Source organism: Bombina bombina, chromosome 3 (assembly GCF_027579735.1).
Source record: "Bombina bombina isolate aBomBom1 chromosome 3, aBomBom1.pri, whole genome shotgun sequence".
Classification (NCBI taxonomy): domain Eukaryota; kingdom Metazoa; phylum Chordata; class Amphibia; order Anura; family Bombinatoridae; genus Bombina; species Bombina bombina.
Window position 1 is genome coordinate 622,726,068 of NC_069501.1, and position 9,973 is coordinate 622,736,040.

A 9,973-nucleotide genomic window follows, 5' to 3' on the forward strand; every position below is an offset into this window, starting at 1 on the left:
AGGATAATCTTTGAAATCTAGAAGATACCCCTGGGTTATGATTTATAAAGCCCAGGAGTCCTGAATGTCTCTTGCCCAAGCCTGAGCAAAGAGAGAAAGTCTGCCCCCTACTAGATCCGGTCCCGGATCGGGGGTTACCCCTTCATGCTGTCTTGGTGGCAGAAGCGGGCTTCTTGGCCTGTTTACCCTTGTTCCAAGTCTGGTTAGGTCTCCAGACTGACTTGGATTGAGCAAAATTCCCCTCTTGCTTTGCAGCAGGGGAAGAGGTAGAGGGACCACCTTTGAAGTTTTGAAAGGAACGAAAATTATTTTGTTTGGTCCTCATCTTATTTGTCTTATCCTGAGGAAGGGCATGGCCTTTCTCTCCAGTGATGTCTGAAATTATTCCTTTCAGTTCAGGCCCGAATAGGGTCTTACCCTTGAAAGGCATGGCTAAAAGCTTAGATTTTGATGACACATCGGCAGACCAGGACTTAAGCCATAACGCTCTACGCGCTAAAATGGCAAAACCTGAATTCTTTGCCGCTAATTTAGCCAGTTGAAAAGCGGCATCTGTAATGAAAGAATTAGCTAGCTTGAGAGCCCTAATTCTATCTAGAATATCATCTAATGGGGTCTCAACCTGAAGAGCCTCCTCCAGAGCCTCGAACCAAAAAGCAGCTGCAGTAGTTACAGGAACAATGCACGCTATAGGTTGGAGAAGAAAACCCTGATGAACAAATATTTTCTTTAGGAGACCCTCTAATTTTTTATCCATAGGATCTTTGAAAGCACAACTGTCCTCAATAGGTATAGCTGTACGCTTAAAGCACAAAAAGAAACACAGGAGCACCTGGAGATGGCCGTTACACAGTGATTTAATAGAAAACATGAACAGGGTACAAGTTTTGCAAAGACAATTCAGGGAAACGTCCCTATTAAGATAATATAATGCACCCAATACAGAGAATGGAGTGCAAAAAAATGTGAGCTAAATGACAGAACAGCGGCTAACGCGTTTCGGTGTGAGCCTTACTCATAGCCTCTTAAAACACAAGTGAAGAAAAACAGTTTAAAAAACTTAGCTCTAATCGTGATTGGAATAGGACAAACACACCCTCTAATCAATTAACCAATCAAATTCAAGCACACGCACACCCAAACCACCCCCTATCCTATTATTGTTCATTGGCTGACAGCTGACTACGTAATATCACATCCAATCAACGCATACACGTAAACAGGGAAACATCCTAATGGTAGTAATCATGATCCTATACAGAGATGTCCCAATATCCTTCATCACTGAGCACCCCCAAAATATAATCAAATTAGTTCCCAATAACTCAGGGCCCAACTGATGTCGGGGATCAGAGGATCAAAAATATATTGCGTTGACTGACCGCGTGATGCCTTAACGTCACATGATTCATATGTTCCAGAATTGGACGGGGCCCGCTGTCAGTGCTCACGAACAGGAAGGCTCTAATTGGTTGGCTTCCAAGGGCTCTACGCCTAGCCCACACATGGAGTCCGCTCCTGTAGTGCACGTCATCATGACAGGTAAGTAAATAAACACGGAACCCCGATGGGTAGCAGTAGGCAATCTAAGCGAACCAATTTCACCAGTAAACCAGAAAACCCGAATAACACTCTAGAGGCCAGTGGAGAAACAATACCTCCAAAGCAAATATATGTATGAATAAATAAATAAATAAATACGGAGGTTACAGCAATATGATCCCCAGGTCGGGACAACAAAACAAAACAAAACAATAGAAGTGTGAAGCTAGCCACACTCAGTACACACATATGACCTTAGCGATGAGTGTAAAAAGTTAGGTAATCTCAATCCATAAGCAAATACATATGTGAATAAATAAATAAATACAGAGGCTGCAGCGATAAAATCCTCAGATCGGGACAACAATAGAAGTGTGCAGCTAGCCACACTCAGTCCCCACGGATAACCTTAGCGTTGAATGTAAAAAGTTAAGTGGTCTCAATTCATTAGCTTAATCGGTTCTCCAAACATAGATTGTTTACCATTTACAACCAAGGAAAGTAAATTTAGAAAAGGACACATACAGGAACAAAACGAGATAATCCATATAGACCATCTGAAGCATGTAAAGTAAAGCAGGGACACTGAAAATGATTTGGCAAAACATCAATTAGGACCAATACTGAGAGAGCAGAGTAGCACTGCAAAATACTCAAAAGTAAAAATGCAAAAAGCAAAATGCTTGATGTATATAAATCCAAATACTAAAAACAAAAAATAGATCAATAAACAAATATGCAGATAGATAACCTCAATTGAGGAAAGACTGCACCAAGGAGGTTAGCAAGGAAATAACTAGTGGGGAAACATCACCATAGTATCTAGATACACAAGCTAGACAGAAGGATCTAGTAGATTGTCAGCGTGACCAAAAGTTGATCAAATCAAATTCTGAGTTCAGGCCCCCTGGAATCCTCGTCTTTAGCTTGAAGATCCAGAAGGCCTCTCTTTCACCAAGCTTATTCACTCTATCTCCCTGGCCACGTTTGGGGGGAACTTTATCGATAATGCTCCACACAAATGATCTTGCTGACTTATTGTGTATCTCTACAAAGTGTCTTACCAGGGGGGTAGTTTTGGACCCTATTCTGATGTCCGACAGGTGCTCCTTTATGCGGGTTCGGGCCTCCCTTGTCGAAAGCCCAATGTATTGCAAGGAACACACATTGCAAGTGATCAAATACACAATATACGTTTGTCTACAATTTAGACAGTGTTTTATCCTGTAGCTCGCACCTGTCGCTGAGGACTTGAATACATCCCCTACCACTACTTTTTCACAGGCAACACACATGTGATGGTGACACCTGAAGACCCCCACAGATGTCAACCAAGATGAGGCACTATGCCCGATAGGCTCCGACCAAATCTTGGTGGGAGCGACCATGTTTCCAATGGTCCTGTTCTTTCTATACGCAAATCTGATCCCCTTTTCCACCACATCAGCTAGTCCATCATCCGCTAGCAGGAGGCCAAAGTGTCTCCTCACTATTCAACAGATTTCTTCATACTGTTTAGAGTACTCAGTGATGAAAGACACTCTAGTAGTCATATCTAGATTGACCCCCTCTCTCCTTTTAGTTTCAGACAGTAATGTTTCTCTGGGGATTCTCCCTACATCTCTTCTGGCCTTCATAATCATTTGGGGATCATATCCCCTCTCCTTTAGTCTAAGGGTCAAGTCATCCACCTGTTTTTCATACACAGACTGAAATGTACAGTTCCTTTTCAGGCGGATAAATTGACCCTTAGCCACACCCCTAAACACTCTTCTAGGGTGGCAGCTTGATGCGTGCAATAACGAATTCCCCGCTATTGGTTTACGAAAAACCTCTGTACTAATTCCTTGGCCTTCTACACCTTCCAATGAGATATCTAGGAAGTTTACACACCTATCCTGTATCTCAGACGTAAACCTCAGACCACAGTTATTCTTGTCCAGATTTGCCACAAACTCACCAAGTTGTAAATCGGTTCCTCCCCAAATGAAAAGTAGATCATCAATAAAACGACCGTACCAAGCGATCTCTGATCTAAATGGATTCTGATCTCCAAAAACGTGGGACAGCTCCCACCACCCCATGAAGATATTCGCATAGGATGGGGCAAACTTGGCTCCCATGGCTGTCCCACGCTTCTGGAGATAGAACCGTCCCATAACTTAACTTTTTACATTCAACGCTAAGGTTATCCGTGGGGACTGAGTGTGGCTAGCTTCACACTTCTATTGTTGTCCCGATCTGAGTATTTTATCGCTGCAGCCTCTGTATTTATTTATTTATTCACATATGTATTTGCTTATGGATTGAGATTACCGAACTTTTTACACTCATCGCTAAGGTCATCTGTGTGTACTGAGTGTGGCTAGCTTCACACTTCTATTGTTTTGTTTTGTTGTCCCGACCTGGGGATCATATTGCTGTAACCTCCGTATTTATTTATTTATTCATACATATATTTGCTTTGGAGGTATTGTTTCTCCACTGGCCTCTAGAGTGTTATTCGGGTTTTCTGGTTTACTGGTGAAATTGGTTCGCTTAGATTGCCTACTGCTACCCATCAGGGTTCCGTGTTTATTTACTTACCTGTCATGATGACGTGCACTACAGGGGCGGACTCCATGTGTGGGCTAGGCGTAGAGCCCTTGGAAGCCAACCAATTAGAGCCTTCCTGTTCGTGAGCACTGACAGCGGGCCCCGTCCAATTCTGGAACATATGATTCCTGTGACGTTAAGGCATCATGCGGTCAGTCAACGCAATATATTTTTGATCCTCTGATCCCCAACATCAGTTGGGCCCTGAGTTATTGGGAACTAATTTGATTGTATTTTGGGGGTGCTCAGTGATGAAGGATATTGGGACATCTCTGTATAGGATCATGATTACTACCATTAGGATGTTTCCCTGTTTACGTGTATGCGTTGATTGGATGTGATATTACGTAGTCAGCTGTCAGCAAATGAACAATAATAGGAAAGGAGGTGGTTTGGGTGTGCGTGTGCTTGATTTTGATTGGTTAATTGATTAGAGGGTGTGTTTGCCCTATTCCAATCACGATTAGAGCTACGTTTTTTTAAACTGTTTTTCTTCACTTGTGTTTTAAGAGGCTATGAGTAAGGCTCACGCTGAAACGCGTTAGCCGCTGTTCTGTCATTTAGCTCACATTTTTTTGCACTCCCTTCTCTGTATTGGGTGCATTATATTATCTTAATAGGGACGTTTCCCTGAATTGTCTTTGCAAAACTTGTACCCTGTTCATGTTTTCTATTAAATCACTGTGTAACGGCCATCTCCAGGTGCTCCTGTGTTTCTTTTTGTGCTTTACTTCGTATCCAGGCCGGAGTGAGCACTGGTCCTGGGCCGTGAGTTGCTGGTTCACTGGATCGTCGAGGGACAGCTCGCAGGACTGGGGGTCGATGACAGTCCTCTGACTACAGCTTCGGTAATCAACTCTGCTATCCGGTGTGATATAAGGAAAGCCGCTGGAGCAGAATTTGACAAGGTATTTACCTAATGTATTCTCAAGAGGTGTCTGCCATGTTGCTATTTCAATAGTATTAGGCCTTAGCCTCTGGGATTGAGAGTGCTTATTTGGCGTATAACTATAGACCTGTTTCCCTGCACATAAATACCTGTACCCAGGGAGGGAGGAACCCTGCTGTACAGGACTGAACTTGAACTGTCCAACCTGAGGCAAATTTAGTGGTGGGTGTTAAAACGTTTTACTACTGTATCCATACACCACCATTATTGATTAACATTTCACTTGTGCCACATCTCCGTGTAAACACCCACTGTTCTTTGGTCCTCTTGTTTCTATAGCTGTACGCTTAGCAAGGGTAGAAATAGCTCCCTCCACCTTAGGGACCGTCTGCCACGAGTCCCGCATGGTGTCTGATATGGGAAACATTTTCTTAAAAGTAGGAGGGGGAGAGAACGGAATACCTGGTCTATCCCACTCCTTAGTAACAATGTCCGAAATCCTCTTAGGGACCGGAAAAACATCAGTGTAGGCAGGAACCTCTAGAAATCTGTCCATTTTCCACAATTTCTGTGGAACTACAATAGGGTCACAATCATCCAGAGTCGCTAAAACCTCCCTGAGCAATAAGCGGAGGTATTCTAGTTTAAATTTAAAAGCAGTCATATCTGTGTCTGTCTGAGGGAACATCTTTCCTGGATCAGAAATTTCTCCCTCAGACAGCAAATCCCTCACCCCCAACTCAGAACATTGTGAGGGTACATCGGATATGGCTAATAAAGCGTCAGAGGGCTCAGCATTTGTTCTCACACCAGACCTACTGCGCTTCCCCTGCAACCCAGGCAGCTTAGATAAAACATCTGTGAGGGTAGTATTCATAACTGCGGCCATATCTTGCAGGGTGAAAGAATTAGACGCACTAGAAGTACTTGGCATCGCTTGTGCGGGAGTTAATGGTTGTGACACTTGGGGAGAATTATATGGCATAACCTGATTCCCTTCTGACTGAGAATCATCCAGCGACATACTTTTAGTAGCTGAAATATGTTCTTTGCAATTTATTGACCTTTCAGTGCATGAGGCACACATTCTAAGTGGGGGTTCCACAATGGCTTCTAAACATATTGAACAATGACTTTCTTCAATGTCAGACATGTTGAACAGGCTAGTAATGACTACAAACAAGCATGAAAACACTTTATTTAGTGAAAAAAATAATCTTAAAAAACGGTACTGCGCCTTTAAGAGAAAAAAGCATACACGTTCTGTAAAACTGCTTTAAAATGCACCAAATTTTTCAAATTTTTGCATGCAGACTCAATATGTGTAGTTAAGTTTGCCCCACAAGGAAATTTAACATTTAACCCTTTAATGTGCAAACCGGATTGAAATGAGGCCTAAATCCGGAAAAAACACCCCCAGCACCTTGTCACAGCCCTGCTGTGGCTCCTACCTGCCCTCAGGGATAGTGTATATTGGGTTAAAGCTTCGATTTGGCCCAAAACATTCACAAGGGCCCTCAGGAGTTGGAGCTTGCTGCTTGAAAACAACTGCACATCTGAAGCGCGAAAATAGGCCCCGCCCATCTCAATCGATGTCTCTACAGCCTCAAAGAACCGCACCAGAGCGGTTTTAAACTAGCCATGTGGGTTCTGAGACCCAAAAAATAAGCCAAGTGTACCCTCAATAAAGTTGCCCAAAAACTTTATTGCCCACAAAAACGTTAACAGCACTCCCAGTTCATAAAATGTTTGCCCACAAACATTCAAAACTCAGTGTCAACCATTTTTTAATTAGCCCCTTATGCAAGCTTAGTAATGCCTGTCTATCTCTTAGGATTACTGCTTACCCTTATGGGGATACTATCAGTCTTTCTGAAATACACAGTCTCTCCAGAAAAAATGACTGAACATACCTCACTGCTATATAGCATGAAAATGTTCCTCACACTGAAGTTTCCTGTACTCCTCAGCCTCTGTGGGAACTGCACTGGATCTTAGTTACAAATGCTGAGATCATCATCCTCCAGGCAGAAGTCTTCATCCATCTGCTGCCTGAGAGTAAATAGTACACACCGGTACCATTTAAAACAAAAAACTCTTGCTTGAAGAAATTAAAAACTAATATTTTATCACCTCTTTCACTTTACCCTTCCTAGTACTTAGAGTAGGCAAAGAGAATGACTGGGGGGTGGAGCTAAGGGAGGAGCTATATAGACAGCTCTGCTGTGGTGCTCTTTGCCACTTCCTATTAGCAGGAGGATAATATCCCACAAGTAAAGGATGAATCCGTGGACTCGTCGTACCTTATAGAAGAAAATAAGACCTGGGTAAAAAATTTCAACATTTGTACAGAGTTTGGGTAGAGATTTCCAACCTTGTGGCTGGACAGAACTAGGAAGAGGAAGGGTGGTGCTTAGGAGTTACTTTCATACAGGAAACTGGGGGAGTGGTCAGCTCTGTCCACGCCCCTTGGCGGAGGGTTTTTCATTTTAATTATTAACAGGGAGGGCCAAGATATACATTTCCCATTGCTATGAGTCCATACAAGTCAAGCAATATATATATATATATATATACACACACACACACACACACACACACATACATATAAGATGCTCAAAAAACAAAGTAGTGCAGTATGCAGTGATACCTTTTTTATTGGACTAACATAATATTTCAAAGACAAGCTTTTGAGAGTTTTCCTCTCTTCCTCAGGTCTGAAGCAATCAGTGTTAATTTCGTCGACTAAAATGACTATAAAACTAAAGAAATTCTAATGACTAAAATACGACTAAAACTAAAATTACATTTTAGTCAAAAGACTATGACTAAAACTAAAATCAAAATTTTCTGACAAAAACATTTTATGCAAGGTGTTATAATCAATCCATATCCAATTTCTGCTCTTTTGTAAAATTTACGAAACTTAATTTTATTAAATTTTAAGAAAAATAAAGACATGTTATATACCACAACAGTTAAATCTGTTTTGCATGTTCAAACCTTAATACCATAAATAAAAACAGGTTAATAAACCTTAACTCCAGGAGTATATAATGAGTTTGGAAGTTCTAGAGCAGTGCTAATATCGTTGCCGAAAATTTTTCGAATCTGTGAACAATCAATTGATTCTTCTTATAGAAATAAGTATAACCTATGAATATGGGTTTAAGTTATGCTGTGCCTGTGCTAGCTGCAGAAACTTTTTGTTGTGTTGAGTTACTTGATACTTGTTTTAATTATTGCATTACACTTTAACTACACCCCTTAGATTTTAGTCAACTAAAATCTACTGGAGATTTAGTCGACTAAAATCTACTGGAGATTCAGTCGACTAAAACTAGACTAAAACTAAAAAAATTCAGATGACTAAAATACGACTAAAACTAAAATGGCATTTTAGTCAAAAGACTAAAACTAAGACTAAATTGAGACTTGCCGTCAAAATTAACACTGGAAGCAATACTGATCATTCTGATATAGATACACATCACATACAACAAATGGAAGGGATGTAGGGGGTGAGAGGGGTGTCATAAAAAGCAGAGAATGTGTCTGAAGGAGAAAATAGCTTAGAATAGCCAGAAAGAATAAACAGAGGAGAGTCAATTTGGCAAGATGAGAGGAAAAACAAAAAAGGAAAAAGAAACCAATATAGGACAAAAAGATGAGATTATAGAAAGTTATGGTAGTGTGTGAGAAAGCCAAAGTCTACATTAAGTCCTTAATTTCTGGTATTGAAATGTGTGATCATTTTCATCTCAAACGTCTTTCGTTCATGAGAGTCTGAAATTCCCTTTAAGGATTTTAATCCTGAGGTTAAGGATGGAGTGACCAGTCTAGGTGAAGTGATGACCAACAGGGGTACAATATTCATTTTCCTTGTTGTTTTTGATCGAGTGTCTGTGTAGATTCATTCTGAGATGCAGTTTCAGGCCATTTTCTCCAATGTAGCAACCTCTGTCACACGCTGTACACTGTATCATGTACACCACATTAGCAGATAAGCACGAATAGGATCCTTTAATATTATACGACGCGTTGTTGTGTCTGGCTGTGTTGTTGTCACATATATGTTGACACAGTTTGCAGAGTGATTTGTTGCATCGTGCAGTGCCATACTGTGTAAGCTTCTGTTCTGTGGTTAATTTGCTGCGGACCAATCTCTGTCTCAGGTTAGGCGGTTGTTTGAATGCTAGTATGGGGGGTTCAGGAAATATTTTTTTGAGTGTGGGGTCCTCTGAAATTACTGGTTGTAGCTCTTTAATTATTTTGCGTACTCCTTCCAGAATAGAGTTGTAAGTGACTACTATAGGGGTTCTTGTTTTGTTTTCATTTTCTTTGTATTGTAGGAGCCTTTCCCCTGGTGTTTTTAGGGCAGATTTGATTTTTTTTAGATATTGTCCTTTCCTTGTAGCCCTTTTGCCTAAATGACTCTGACAGTGTACTCAGGTGCTGAGCCCTGTCTTTTGTGTCAGAACAAATGCGGTGATATCTGATAGCTTGGCTGTAGATGATACCTTGTTTGGTGTGATTGGGATGGAAGCTGGAATTGTGGAGGTAGGTGTACCTGTCTGTGGGTTTTATGTATATAGATGAATGAAGGATGCCATTGGTGACAGTTATTGTGCAGACCAAGAAGTTCACACTATGATTTGAAAAGTCAATTTTAATGTTTATTGACGGGTGAAATTAATTAAATGATTTGTGGAAATCTAAAAGGCTTTCTTCTCCTTCTGTCCATATTATGAAAATATCATCGATGTAACGATAATATGTATAAGGTATTACTGCATACTGCAATACTTTGTTTTTTGAGCATCTTATCTACTGGACTAACACGGCTACTCCAATCTTCAATATATATATATATATATATATATATAATTTCATGTTTATTAAAAAAAAATCACTGTAAAGTTTATATATTTCAATAAGAAGCTCAGG